The 15,368-nt window shown below is 38.2% G+C and overlaps 1 pseudogene; it reads left to right on the top strand.

Moving 5' to 3' along the window:
- Positions 1-354: 354 nt before the first annotated feature.
- On the top strand, positions 355-15,196 carry LOC118605527 (annotated as a pseudogene).
- Positions 15,197-15,368: the final 172 nt, after the last annotated feature.

The raw sequence follows: 15,368 nt of genomic DNA, 5'->3' as shown, positions 1-15,368 counted from the left end.
AACAGTAAAACCCCCATGTTCAATAGGTTCAGGACCCAGGATAGGCAGATTGGCCACAATCTGACGGTTGAAAAACTGCTGAAAAAGAAATCAATTTAATTAAGGAAACCTGTCCATGAGCCTGTTCCACTATTTCAGTAAATCCAGGCACTGCTTCATATTGCCTGGAGAAGAGAAGCCTGTATTTTCTCAGTCTAGATTAAAAAGTAAAAAGTGCTCATGCTTGTTAGGCCCCTATAAAGCTTTTTCTTCTCCTTCTCTTTCTCCTCCTTCTCCTCTTTTCCATCTGACCCTTGTTATGGATAGAATAAGGGACGCCTAAAAAAACCCTGAGGACTTTTCCTAGAGTCTCCTATGGCCCTCTGCCAATCTCTTCAGGGCTTGCTGGTGGATGACCATACAGGTAAGGGTGGAAAGGAAGCAACTGAGTACCTACTAAGTGTCAGGTGCTTAATATATATTATCTCCTTCGATCCTCAGAACAAGCCAATTAAAGTATACAATTATTCCCCTCTTACTACTCAGGAAACTGGCTCACAAGCCCCAACCTAAAACTAAACACAGAAAGATGGATTTGAATTCAGGCCTGTACCACTGTAAATTCATAATCTCTTATATGCCACTTACACTCTGGGAGCCCCAGAGATCTCTGATGATTTTAACTGTCTTGACAGCTTTGTAGAGTGACTACCATTCATATGCAGTGCAAGGTGTCCTCTTCCTCCCTCTTATACAAATAGGAGAGTCACATTTCTCACCCCATCTCCAGAATGAAGAGACCTAACTTTTGACTTGCAAAGGCCTTCCTTAGAATGATAAAGCAGACAGCCTGGCCCCTGCTGACTTGGGAGGACAGAATCCTAGTTCTCCAGGGGGCACTTAAAGAAAAAGGCTAACCATTATGGTCTATATCAGAGTTCAAAGTTTCAAAGGGAATTTAAAGGAGAGGTGTTTATTTTGGAGGATAAAAGAAGGAAAACCGGGATCCAGAGAAAGACAAATTTCTAGCCCTAGGTCATAAACTACTCATAATCCTTGATCACAAACATTTACTCAGAGCCCAGAGAAGTTTGGGTTTGGGGAAAAAAATGAAATCAAGGACGAGAGCAAAGTCTTCTGGAAGAGGTTAAAGACTTTGGGGTAGAGCTCTAAACCACCTAACCCTGCGGCATTCCGTACCACTGGAGGAAAGCTAGGTTTAGAAAAGAAAAGTACCCCATTCAGTTTCACCAAATGAAATAGCTAAAGAGATAATACTAGACTCCAAGGCCCTGAACACTCCATAGCTGGTGCTGTGCCCACCCTGTCAGGCTGCCATTTTTATCAGGGAACAGATACATGATGACCAATGGAAAGCACTAATGAAAAAGGCCAGAGACCAGAGTTTTAGGAAGCCTCAGGCGATATCTGGCCAGTGAGGGAATGGGGAGGCTATTGGTAATGATCAGACTTGGCAATCCTGAGATCTCTTATTTCTTTACCAAGAGCTTCTTGCATACAAGATCACTTGATTCAGTCACTGCTTATTAACAGGAGAACTCTGAAATCACAGCTAAAGGAAGAAGAGCACATTGTACACTGTTTTGAAAGACCATCAGGAAGAGTGCTTGGTAGAACAATTGCTGCATGTCTAACTTGCGTCGGCACTTCTATATTTTAAGCCTACTAAATCTTCTAGGACCTCTCGTTATGGATTCAGGGCTTCAAACATTTCTTTTCTCCAAGCTAAATAATCCTAATTACTCCAGTTTTCCATTAGTTCCCTCTCACACTCTTTTTCTTAGACCATCTTCAAATATACCAACTTTGGTTTTCTATGAGTCAAATGGGGTGTGAACCCTTCTCAAGCTTCAACTGCCATCACCTCTTTGCCCTCAGATATCTGAAGAATCTACGTGGTTGTCACAGAGCTTTGATCGCTCTGTCAGGCTCCACTTGTAATTCTCCCTTGTTCAGGCTCATTCCTAACACCCTCCATTTTAGCCAGTAGCCTTCTCAGCTTCACCTGCCAGGACTTCAGTGGCCAAGGTCCTCTTGAGCTAGGGGTTTCAGATGGTGTGAGGGCAAGAATATGAAACTGACAAACAGGACTCACTTCCTCCTCAGCTCTTGCCAGTGGAGAATTTACATACTCTAAAATTTCAGTTTTATTTCTTTGCTGATGACTCCTAAATCGCCATCTCTGTGCAAGCTCTAAGCACCACAGCTCTAATGTTTCACTGGACATTTCTATTTGAGTGATAGAATTGATTTTCTCTTACAATTTCTGTTTCCATCAGTGGTCTAATAAAACTTTGAGTGACTAAGAATTACTTCTGAGTTATTCCCAATTCCTCTCTGCTTGACTTTAAATGTTTAGTCATTTTGTTTGGTTTGTCCTCTAAACCTATCCCCTACTCTCCATTACCTTTGCCTCCACTCTAGACTGACTATTGTACCTTGTACTTGATTTCTCCACTAACTCAAAAACTGGTATTTTAACTTGTTTCTGCACTAACTCAATAACTCTCCACTTAACATATTGTTACCATATTTATCTGACTAATATAGCACATTCAATTTATTACCATCTGATTTAAAAACAAACAAACAAACAACAAAACTTGCAATTCCTAGAGAATAGAATCCTAATGCTTTGGTCAGACATTTCAAGTCTCCTAAACTTGACACTGCCCTACTGAAAACATTAAAATTTATTTCTATGAATATATTCTAATAGACCAAAAGAGTGAATCACCTTCATTCCCTTCTTCCCCCTGCCCACTACCCTTCCCAGAGGTAACTGCTCCTAATTTGCTTTTCCAATTTTATCCTTTGCTTCCTTAGCTCCAGAGACAGTTCCTTGCATATATCATCCCCTTGAAACATCTATATCCCAGTTGAGATCATTTCCCTTCCTGAAATGCCTTTGCCCCTACCTACTGCCTCTCAAACTTCAAACACTTCCTCCTTGAGATCTATCTGCTCCTTGAAATCACCTGTTTTTTTTTGTTTGATATAATCTAAATACCACTACTAAGGATATCTAGGCATTACACGTTTTTCTAGGTCTCAACGATAGGTCTGACACGTCTCCTCCTTGGAAGCGGGACCATGCTACCCTTCCCGCTGCTTCTGTAAAGTAAGCCTCTTACAACACTGCCTGTGGTAGGTGATTAGTGCTCTCTCTGACATTAAACGATCTCGTCCAAAGGTCATGGGATTTCAGAGAAGTAGAAGTCATCTCCTATAATCTTCTCACTTTTCAGAAGAGGGAAAACAATTTACCCAAGGTCATTTGGATAGTTAAAGGTTAAACTGAGGCTAGATCTCAGGTCTCCCAATTCTAAGTTCAAGCAACTCGTAGGTCCTCTGTTCTTGAGGACTCTACACTACTCTTAGACCAATCAGCAGGGCAGTAACTTAGACAGGTATCTGATGGGGAAGAGCTTAGATGTGCCTTTAAAAAAAAAAAAAAAAAGGAGGAAGAAGAGGAGGGAGAGGAAGGAAAGAGTATAACATATGGGGTTCCCCCACACACCATTACTATTTAAGCCCACAGCAAAGAAAAAGGTCAGCCCATTCCCCCTAGTACACTATCCTTCACTGCATATACCCCTTCTCCCCTTCCTTGGTATTCACCTTAACTTGGCTTCTCCTGAATTAAAAGTGTTGTAGGGCACAAAGTCAGAGTCACCTTGGACTTCCGATATCTCCAGAAACCCAGGGCATTTCCTATTACTTCATGGTTTATGCTTGTTGTCCTAAGTATAATTGTAATTGTTCTTCTTTCCACTCTGAAAAGTTGATGATAATTATGTGGCCCCCTATTTATAACCTACTTCATCCATTTATTTAATGGAGAACCTACTCTGTTACAAGCATAGCACTAATGCAAAGGATGCAGACGTTCATGACATGGACAAGATCTGTGCCCTCATGGACAACACACCAATAAACAAGTAAAACAACAAATTATTATAGGCTGAAATCAGTGTCAAGACAAATATAGTGGGGTTCTTCTAATAAGGTGGCAACATTTTTAGAAAAAGTAGTCAGAGAAGGCTCTCTGTGAAGTTGACATTTAAGATGATACCCAAAGGACGAACAGGAAAAGAGCTTACAACATTCCAGGAAATGATCAAAGTTTGATGTCACCGGAACGTGTTTTGCTTGTAGTGGCATGAGAAGAACTTAGAAAAGTATGCATGGGCCACATCATGCAAGATCCAGTAAGTCACAGTAAAAAGTCTGAATCTTGTCACAGAGAAATGTGAAGTAATTAAAAGATTTTAAGCAGAGTGGTTACGGGAACCTACTTACTTTGTAAGAGAACTCATACTGGCTGCTATATGAAAATGGACTGCAGAAAGGCAAGCATGGAGGCCTGGAGACAAACTGAATTAAAATTGAATTAAATTGAATCAGGCCAGGCAGGAGCTGATGATGGTGGCTTGGACTAAGGTAGAGACAGAGTGAACAGAGAGAAGAAGAAAGATGAACAGTATGTATAAAAGAGGTAGAACCAATAAAATTTGCTGATGGATTGGGTATGTTGGGTGAGAAGAGAGAAATCTAGGATGACTTCTAGTTTTCTAGTTTTAGTAACTGAGGGGCAGGTGGTGGTATTAATGAACACAGGCAAAATGAGAGAGAATCTTAGGGTAGGGCTAATGAGAAGGTGAGAATCAACAGTTCTATTTTAAGCACTTTAACTTTGAAATTTTTCTGAGACATTCAAATGGAGCTATCAAGCAGGCAATTGACTATTAAGTCTGGGAAAGCTGGCTTAACAAATTTGAGGAGAAATTTGAGATGAAGATGCAAATTTAGGAGTCACCAAAATAGAGATAGTTCCCGAAGCTGTGAGATTAAATGAGATTTCCTAAGCAGAGTAGAAATTAAGGGAAGAGGGCAGCATAGGTCCAAGTCATAAGAAATAACACACCTCTCTCATTGAGAGGTGAAACGCTGAATGAGGAGGCTGCATAAATGAATCTCTTTTTGATTCTGGAAATAAATAGGTACAGACTTCTGGCAGGTAGGCATGTAGATGAGCTACCCATTGTGGGGGGCCTCCATCACTCTGTTCATTCAATGAATGACTTCTGTGGGTCATGGACTATGTTAGGTGCCTGCCAGGGACATAAAGATGAAGGGACATAGTCTCTCCCAATCAAGAGGAAAAGCACATCTGTGCCCATAATTATTCATGTGATAAACAACTTAATCAAGGTGTACACAAGGGCAGTGGGAACACAAGGATGAAAGCAATCGATGTCTCTCTGGCCCAGAACTGAAGCAAAGCTCATCCACACAGTGAGAGGAGCTGAACATTACACGAGTGCTCTGAAGCTAGAAAGGTTCTCATGCACACACACACTTGTTTCTGTTTTGTTTTAAAACAAAGCTAGTGCCTTCCAAGGATTAATATAAAATCATGATAGGCTGGTGGGGGTAAAAACAAAGGCTTTGGTTCTCTGTTTATTGACTATAAGAACTGCCCTTTCCAAGGAGCCTTAATCAGGGGTGGGGCGGGAATGTGGGTTAGAGGAAAACATGGAAGAAGAGAGTGGTTTACTGCTGTTCGCAAAAAAAAAAAAAAAGCAATAAAATACTCTGCCCTGAGCTTCATAAAGGTCATGATAGGTATGATAAGCTATCATTTAACGAGGAGGAAATTGAAGTTTCATTTCCTTGCTTTTGTGGCACCCCTTGAATTGGGTTGATGACACCATTCAGTCAGTCAGCATGAAGCCTGCCTTACCAATTTTGTTTTGCAAAACAAAGCCAGTCATGGTCAAACTCAGTTGGTCAATTCCACAGATTAACATGAGAGTCCCCAGGAAAGCAAGACAGCTGAGATAGCTCTGGTTGGAAGACGATGGGGTTAATCCTAGGCCAGCTTGGCAGGGAGCTTCATAAGATCTTTCAGGCCCCTGGCACCCTCCCACTCTTGACCCCTCCAAGAGCTTTCCACACTCACCAATGTCCTGGGTTGACTCTTAAATTATTTCCAGAGTTTGAAAGACTTGGCTGGGGCTGAGAGTATGGATACATTTTCCGCATTGTGTCATATAATCCTCCTCAACCCGATTTCTTTAGACCTAGGGGTATGGTATGATAGGAAAAATATGGGAGGAATCTATATGAACACAATCTGGAAAAAATAAATTTTCTTTAAAAAATGACAGTAATACAAAATTTCTCTTAAATCCTGGGCTCCAATAGATGTGCCTACACAACCCACACCTAAAAAAAAAAAAAAATACAGTAAAGATAAAAATATATTGTTAAAACTGTACCGAATAGCCAGGTATTTTTGTTGCTGCTATGGCTAAGATCAGAGGATGATCCAAGTCCATTCGGTTTTCTCTTCATGTCTAGAAGTTGCTGCAAAACTGGGGCCTCTTTAGAATAGATGACAATCTAAAGCTTCTCAAAATTCCCATTAGCTAAAGAAAATTCCATTTTTCTCTCTTTCTAAACTCTGATGTTTCTGGTGAAAAAACAATTCTGCCAATAATACATAGGGACCATCAAAGAGCCAAGAAAATCTGCACATTCAGTGAAGTTGCCTGAATAACCATGGTGTTCATTTTCCAAAAGAGGATTAAGGTAATGTTCAATTACCCTAAAAGTCACCTCACACTCTTCCCAAAGGATTTATTCCTGCGGTCTTCTGTGACTATAGACCCAATTTAATTCAGGTAATCAAGGAAGACAATTTAGTATTGTGGGGAAAGTTATGCTGATTTTGCCACATATTTTGCTAATAATGCTATATAACTTACTTCCTGAACTTCAAAATCTTTATTGGAAAAAGAATGAGACTGCATTAAATTGCATTAGATATCCACTAGATTTTTTCCAATTTTAAAATTCTATTCTGAGCCCCTAAGTTTCTCTATCCTGACAGTTCTGGCGTTCATATGATGTCTCATACTAATTGCCATACATAATAAGTTTCTAGAAACTTACAGCCTGCAAAAAAGCAACAGTCAGATGTTCTCCATGTACATAGTCTTATCAATAGATTCCACTAGTTTGAATTTTGTGCTGAAGGAAGCTTTTTTGTATATTATACTTTAAAAAATTTTACTATTATATTAATACCACAAATAAGACTGCAGGTGGAGGTTTTTAACTGCTTATGATGACAATGTTTTCAAGCACTGCTTCTCAAGGGGCTTCTGGCATAATGAATGGCATTCTGGGTGTGAGTCGGGAAACTTGGGCATGTCTCTTAGCTACCCTGAGCCTCATTTGCTTCAAATATAAATGAAGGCATTGAATTAGGAACCCGGCTGCACAGCAGGAAATGAGTGTGGTTGGCTAGCAAGCGAATTTCATCTGTATTTGCAACCACTCCCCAGTGCTAGCATCACTACTTCAGCTTCAGCGCAGATTATCGGTCATTAGATTCTCATAGGAGCACCAATCCCTGGTGCCAAAACGTTTGGGGACTGCTGAATTACAGGGTTTAAACTTAATTGGCAAAGGTTGTGGGTTTTTTTTAAGCAGATAAGCAAGAGCAAGTAGTGGTTAAGTATAAATGAAGGCATTAATACCTTTAGTAATACGGACAATGAAAGGAATTTGGTGTGCCTTCCAACTGATGATGAAAGAGAACCTGTGATTGTCAGCCACGAAAAGCAATAGCATAAACCAAATTAAGTTACAAGCTCCACTTACTTGATTTATATACAATAAATCCATTAAATGAATGAATTTGATTTGTACACAACATTTTGTTGGCTCTATAAGGAAGATGAGAAGTTTCTCATGTCTGTGCAAAAGCACCATGAAGTAATGAAAAAGCTTTAGAGCCAAGTAAAATTAGTTCAAAACCCCAGCTCTAATAATTCCTAGATATGACCTCTAGATCAAACCACTTTAACCTCGAGATTGTTTTGAGAATTAAATAAGATAACAGAGGTGAAAGCGCTTAGTATAGTGCTTGGCACATAACAGCAGACAGTAATACTTCTGTTAATGATGGGAATGTAAACCATAAATAAATTAAAGAGGTATGAGATAAATAATAATAGCTAACACTGACCGAGTGCTTCCTCTGGGCCACTAGGCATTGTTAAGTACTTTTACGCATTTAACTCTCACAACAACCCTGTTTGGTAGGCACTATCATTATCTCCAGTTTATAGTTGAGGAAACAGAATCAGAGAGATTAAACAACTTTTCCCACGGTCACAGAGCTAGGAAGTCATGGAGTTATGATACTGCTTTGCTATTTCCAAAGGCCATTTCACCATATTGTTCACTACATTATGTCAAGGGAGTGTATTAGTTAGTGCTAGAGAAGTCAGAAATTAAGCACGAGTAGTTCACAGGCACAAGAGATAAGCATGTATTAGAGCAAAATTATAGGAAATTATCTTCTAGGTTAGGAACAGTATAAGCATAAAAGAGTAGGAGAATCCTCCAGTGTTTGTGATGAGGAGAAGCAAGAGTAAGGAAAGGGAATGATTTTAGCAAGTATAGAGGGGTAGGAATGAGGAGGATAAGAAAACAGGCCACTCCAGCTACAGCAGTATCCATAAAGGCAGGTTCTGGGAAGATAAGGTTGGGAAGATAAGCACTAGCCAGTCTCTGGGAGCTCCCAATCTCAGACTAACAAATATAAAACATTTTTTCACCATATTAGGTATACATTAGATACTCAATAAGTATTTGTTGATTGTCACAAAGTAGAAAGAATTAATTTCAAACTTAGCTACCCGTTGAAAGTAGGAAAACTCTTTTCCATACAAACAATATCCATTCAACTTGAGTCCCTGGCCAACCAGAACAGAAATAAAGCATGTTGGCACACTGTTCTAAACTCCTTCCCTTTGTGACATGTTTCATAATTTTAAAATCTTAATAGTAGCTTATGTGGAGGTCAGGAATTCCAAACTCACCTGAAATTAGTATGTCAAGTATCCCTAACTTAAAAAATTAAATTAGTACATTTTACAATTAATATATGCAAACAAAAAATGTAACAGTCTTAGGAAAAAAGATAAAAGGAAATGATCGAGAAGAGGGTAGGAAAAAAGATGAAGGGACTTTAAAAATAACAGTTATAAAGAGAAAGAAAAGTATTATAAAAAATGTGAGGGCATGGAATCCAGTGAAAAGACCAGTTCGGATGGTTTAGGAGAACCCAGGGTCAAGCCTCAAAGCTAGGTAACTATGGAGGGCAGTAGGAAGTACCCTGACCTGTAAGAAGGTAAAATAAAGGGTTCAGGCTGCGACCTACCATTTTAATAACAGAGAGAGGGGTATAAACAATGAGATTTCACCAATGGGATAATACCTTAACAATATTACATTTTTACTTGATATAGTATATTGTTTCTCACCACAAAGATCACACTAGTTTCAAATATTACATTTTCTCAAACCATGGGAGTCATAATGGAACTTATAATGGTTTGCCATTTAGATGTTTAATCTGTATCTCCTAGAGTTGCAAACCAGTTAAACTAGATTAGAATTTAGGGGTCCTATTAAATATAGTATTTTATTTTAATTGAACTTCAGAAAGGAAGACGGAAGCTTTAAAGTCAAAATTTTCATCTGTGATGTTTAGTTTGTAGTTAGTCATCGGATGGTTAGAAGTTTGGCATGACTAATTCTTCAACAGTCCATTTGCTAAATGACACATTATAAAAACAAGCACCACTGAAAAGGATGTGCTTGTTTCCAAAGCTTCACCTTCATTGTAGACCTGACTGTTTTATATTGGTCCTTGTCTTACCATTTTATGGTGCAAGAGGCTCTAACCACATGTATACGTTAAGACTCCTTGAAATGTTCTCACACTAACAAGAACCAGAGAGGTTGTCATTCTAGCCTCAACATAAAGGCCACCCAGAAGGATCAGGCTCTTACAATTCCGATTAAGTTTCATTGAACCCTGAGATGCTTATTCTTGTAAAATAGCTTAACCTTCTCTATCCCACAATTAGAAAACTTGTGCCCAGATCCTAGTAGATCAGTTGAGAATGCTAATTAGGTAAGCTCAGCAGAGCTGCTTCAAAATAAAAGAGCCAAACATTTTAAGAGATCCAAACTCTGATGATAAGACAATTTAAAGGATTGCAGTTTAGGTCGACACTTTGTTGGTAGTTTGTGTCTTTCAAGAGCTTTGTCTGCTTCAACTAATTTGTCGAATTTATTGGCAGAAAGTTGTTCATAATATTCCCTTGACCTTTTAATATCTGTAAGGTCCGTAATCATTTGACAATAATAAACTCAATGAGCAGAATTGGTTTGAGAAAAAATGGTGGGAGGGGGGAATTTGAGGCTGCTTTGATAGACCATATGAAGCCATAATTTTCTAAGCATTCCCCTCAGCTCAGCCAAGAAATGCAGATGAAGCAAGTAGGGAAAAAAAGGAATTATTTTATGGTTCTTGAGATGGCATTGTTGGTCTGATTAGCTGCCCATTTGTCTGCAAGCTGCTTTCTCCTCCCATTCCGTGCTCCCTGCCATCACAGTGCAGCTGCTGGCCAGGAAGCCTAAGGAAGGGGCTCCCTCTGGAGCTGATGGCAGTGGCACTTTGGAAAGTGCTGGCGGGGGGTGGGCTATAAAAAACAATTTGGTCTGGGAACAAAAGGCATCAATCACAGCAGTGTCATCGACCCTCTATATGGATGCGGGGGAGAGAACTTTCTGGGTCACCTTGGAAGCAGAAAAGAAACAGACAATATCATTTTACTTAGACATCTCCCTTTCCAATGGACTAAAGGGTCTAATTAATTTAATATGAAAGCCATGCATGACTGCTCCACAAAGATCTTTTTCATTAGTCATGTGCTATGGTGAGGTAAGCTACTCAGTTGCAGTCTCTATGTGAAATTGGCAGACATCACAGGATTCTACCTTTAAAAGTAAACTTCTCTATTAAAGGCTCTCATGAACCTGGGAGCTCCAAAGATTTAAATAACTTTTGGAAGCAATTATTGATCTTAAATGAAAAGCGAAAAATTAATATAAGGAATGGTATTAGAGAGGGGACCAACAAAAATAAAGAATCCAAGATAAGCACCTGATACCATAGAAATAGCAAAGAACTAAGCCATCTCTGAATCAAAAAATCAAAGTTTAATCTAAATAGTTCTTATAAAGAGTTAACTGCATAAAAGAAGTTAAAGTGTTTCTGAGCTGGGGAAGTACTCTAAGAAGTATCCCTGACACTTTCAAATCAAGCTAATCTGTGGCATCCTTAAACCAGAGCAGAATAACTATTGCCCCGGGCTCTCTTCTTCAAGCATGACTCTACTCTTCAAACTCCCCAAAGTAGAAACTGAGGTAGGTATGCCTGGGTTAGACACATTCCATGTTTCTTGGCTAAGTATAGGAAGACTAACACAAGGTTGGGGAAGAAGAGGGCTTTGTCCCAGATCTAAACTTCTAAAGAAATAAAGAAAAACCTAAACCTCTGTTTTGGTAATAACTTCTGTTTAGTTTGAAGTCATAAGAGAGCTGTATGCTTGCTTGCTTTTTTCTTTGGTCTCTTTGAGTCCTAGAAAAAGGAACCAAATGAAGTGCTGTATCTGGATTAACAAGGATACAATACCCTTTCAATGTGGAAAAAATGCATTAAATCATCAGTGCTTAACGAAGATAAATGTGTGTGCAGTATGGCCTATATCAGAAGACAGTCTTTTCCCTTTTCTAGTTACCTAGGAAGTAAACAAGAAGGCAGTCATCTCATTTTCCTATTCAACCTATGCTACACTTTCCAGTTCTGGCCTATGAAATAATGACCTCAGATGTGTCCAAGTTAAATAACCCTAAGGCTAAGCATATTATTTTCCATTTGCATGTATTTTTGCCTAATCTATCTTCAAAATATATCTCAAATTAGTCTATTTTCTCTATTTTTCCTCTTCCATTGAAGAAGAAGAAGAGAAGAAGAAGAAGAAGAAGAAGAAGAAGAGAAGAAGAAGAAGAAGAAGAAGAAGAGACGAAGAAGAGAAGACAGAGAAGAAGAAGAAGAATAAGACAGACAGACGAAGCAGAATAAGAAAGAGAAGAAGCTGAATCCACTCGAAGAGACGCCTCATCCGCAGAAGCAGAAGCCACCTCCTCATCCTGACGAATAACCTCCGCCTCTAAGCCTCCGACGCCTCCCCCTACCTACCGCCTCCTCCCATCCCCTCCTCCCCTCCTAACTCCTCCTCCTCTCCTACCGCCTCCTCATCCTCCTCCTCCTCCCTCCTCCTCCCCCCTCCTCCTCCCAGAATACGAAGAAGAAGAAGAAGAAGAAGAAGAAGAAGAAGAAGATCTGGAGACAAGCTAACTTCCAGTATAGAAATTTTCTTCTGTATACAATGTTGTTTCTTTTTTCCACTAGGGGAGGCTCTTGTGGTGGAAAAGACTTTCTGAAACCATCATACCGGAATCCCATTGCAAAAACTATTTGCTTTTTCCTTTATGTTCTTGGCCATTGCTCAAAAACACAACGATATATCTTTTAAATTTTAGTTTGCCTTCCCAACCCTGAAGCTAAAGGTGTTTTGAAATACAATGGGCACACCAGTCTCAGGAAGAATACGTCCAAAAATTCACATAAATGCCAGCACTGAGAACTTGCAAAACATCTTGGCCAACAGATAGCTTAAAGAGAGTCTATTAATAAAAAAAAAGTGTTGCTAACCCTTTTGAAATGGATAATTAAGACATTTATCTTTTTAACCCTTAAAAAAACTACAAAAGCAGTCACATGAACACTGCAGAACATTTAAAATATAGCTAAGCAAAAATAAGAAAAATAAAACAGCATAATGCCTCCATCTGGAGATTAGAGGTAATAACATTTGAGGGAATATCCTACATCTTATTCCACACACACATACACACACACATTTTTTTTAACAAAATGAGATCCCTCTGTAAACATTCAATTGTACACATTTTTTTCAGTTAACAATCTTTACCTTACAAGGCTCTAAATTTTCATCGCATTTAGATTCAAATCTTCCCACTTGTCTCAAAAACGTCCTTTGTAGCTTGTCTGCCTAAACCACGGTCCAATCTAGAAATAAGTATTGAATCTGATTATATATCTTAAGTCTCTTTTAATAAAAAATACTCCCTTTTCTCATGATATCAATTTATTAAAAAGTCCAGAGCAGCTCTTCTGCAGAACATCCCATCTTCTGAATTTTTCTGGTTGCTTTTCACGTATCCTTTAGGTAGTCACTTTATCTCCTATATTAACATTCCCTGGAAGTTTGGCCTCAAGCTTTGATAATTTTAAAGTATACACTTTTCGCTAGAATAGATTATAAATGATTAGTATATTTAATTTGTATAAAGAGCTCCATAATATCTGAATGTCTCCTATCAATGATATGAAAATTGACCACTAGATTAGGATGACAGTCAACTTTTTACTCTTTTTTTTCCCAACTTCATTTATGAATAGTTTTAAAGTACAGCAAAGTTGAAAGAATAGTACAATGAACACTCAGGTGTCCTAGATTGAACAATTGTTAATATTTTGCTAATCTTGCTTTATTTACACATGTATAAAAATATTTCTTTTTTACTGAAGCATTTGAATAAAAGTTGCAAACATCACAGACTTTATCCCTAAGTATTTCAGACTTCATCACCTAAATACAATGATGTCCTCCTTTTACGGCCATATCATTTTGACCCTATGAAATTTATCAATTATTCCATATCATTCTCTAATATTTAGCCCATATCTAAATTCCCTTAATTGTCTCCTATAAGCTTTTTACAGATTTTTTTTGAACCAGGATCCAGTCAAGATCTACTCATTGAATTTGGTTAAGATGTCTCTTTGGTCTCTTTTAATCTAGAACAAAACTTCCCCATTTCTAATTTTTGTTTTATAATGACATTGACTTTTGAAGAGATGAGGCCAGTTTAAGTATTTATTCTTAATAAAAGTGCTTTATAACCTGGATTTTTTTGAAAAGTAAATTAACATTTCTTTAGGAAATAAAAATTTTTACCTTTTTTTTTTTTTATCTAATACCTTGTCAGAAAAACATAATTGGAAAATATTAACCTAAAGACTATTTGGTAGAGTAACCAATCATTCCATGTTGCTCAGGACTGAGAAAGCTCACAGAATGCATGATTTTCTGTTATGCAACCAGAAAAGTCCCAGGCAAACCAGGCTCTGTGACTAGTCACTTGTGGAAGGCTCTTACTAATGTTGAGAAAATAGTTATCTAAGTAATCAGTTAAAACCATGACCTGGTTCTACCTATTTTCATTATATCAAATAATAATTTATATAGTTATGCTTTTTAAACTAAACTATCTGAACTGTGCATTAATTATGCATCTAGATATAGGATACATGCTTGGAAAAATATCATAAGTAAAATTCCATGTCTTACTCCTCAAACATAAAAAATAATAATAACACATCAACGTTGTATTACTTAATGTTACATTATTTTAAAATCATACCCTAGGCTGAGACCCATTGCAGTATATCAAGCTACATAGAGATGGCACCAGGGCAAGTGACAGCCAGACAGGCACTGGGTCACTCTGTGCCTTACTGAGGGGGAAAAAAAAAAAAAAAACTAAATGTGGGCAAAAGAGAGCCTAAGAAGCCCCGAAGCAAAATGTCATCATATGCATTCTTTGTGCAAATTTGCTGAGAGGAGTACAAGAGAAAACACTCAGATGCTTCAGTCACCTTCTCAGTTTTCCAGAAAGTACCAAGAGAAAAAGGCCATGTTTGCTGGAGAAAGAAAGTTTTGAATATATAGCAAAAGCAGACAAGCTCATTGTGAAAAAAGAAGTGAAAACCTATATTCTTCCTAAAGGACAAACCAAAAAGTTCAAGGATCCCAATGCATCCAAGAGACCTCCTTCAGTCTTTTTATTGTTCTGAATATTGTCCCCCAAATCAAGGAATTTCCTGGCCTCCCCACTGGTGATGCTGCAAAGAAACTGGGAGAGATGTTGACCAACACTGCTGCTAAGCTGAAGGAAAAATATGAAAAGGAGATTCTTGTGTAAGGCTATGTGGCAAAAAAGGGAGTTATCATTTTCTTGCTGAAAAAAGTGAGAAAAAGGAGGAAGAGAAGATGAAGATGAAAATGATGCTGATAAAGAAGTGGTTCTAGTTTTGGTCTATAAAGTATTTAACCTCCTTGTATACAACTTACTCCTTTTAAAGAGAACAAAAATGAAATATAACGCTGTGTAAGATTTGTTTTTAAACTGTACAGTGTTTTTTTGTTTTTGTTTTTGTTTTAATATGGTTAACATACTACCGAATGTGTTAAATGCTAGCCCTATCCTGTTGGTATTTTCAATAGCCACTAACCTTCTCGTATAGTATAGAAGTTGTAAACTAGCAGAGAAGTTTAAAGCGAGTT

The sequence above is a fragment of the Rousettus aegyptiacus genome, unplaced genomic scaffold (genome assembly GCF_014176215.1).
Source record: "Rousettus aegyptiacus isolate mRouAeg1 unplaced genomic scaffold, mRouAeg1.p scaffold_m13_p_7, whole genome shotgun sequence".
Classification (NCBI taxonomy): Eukaryota; Metazoa; Chordata; class Mammalia; order Chiroptera; family Pteropodidae; genus Rousettus; species Rousettus aegyptiacus.
Note: the sequence above shows the minus strand (reverse complement) of the source record. Positions and strands in the feature narration are given on the sequence as shown.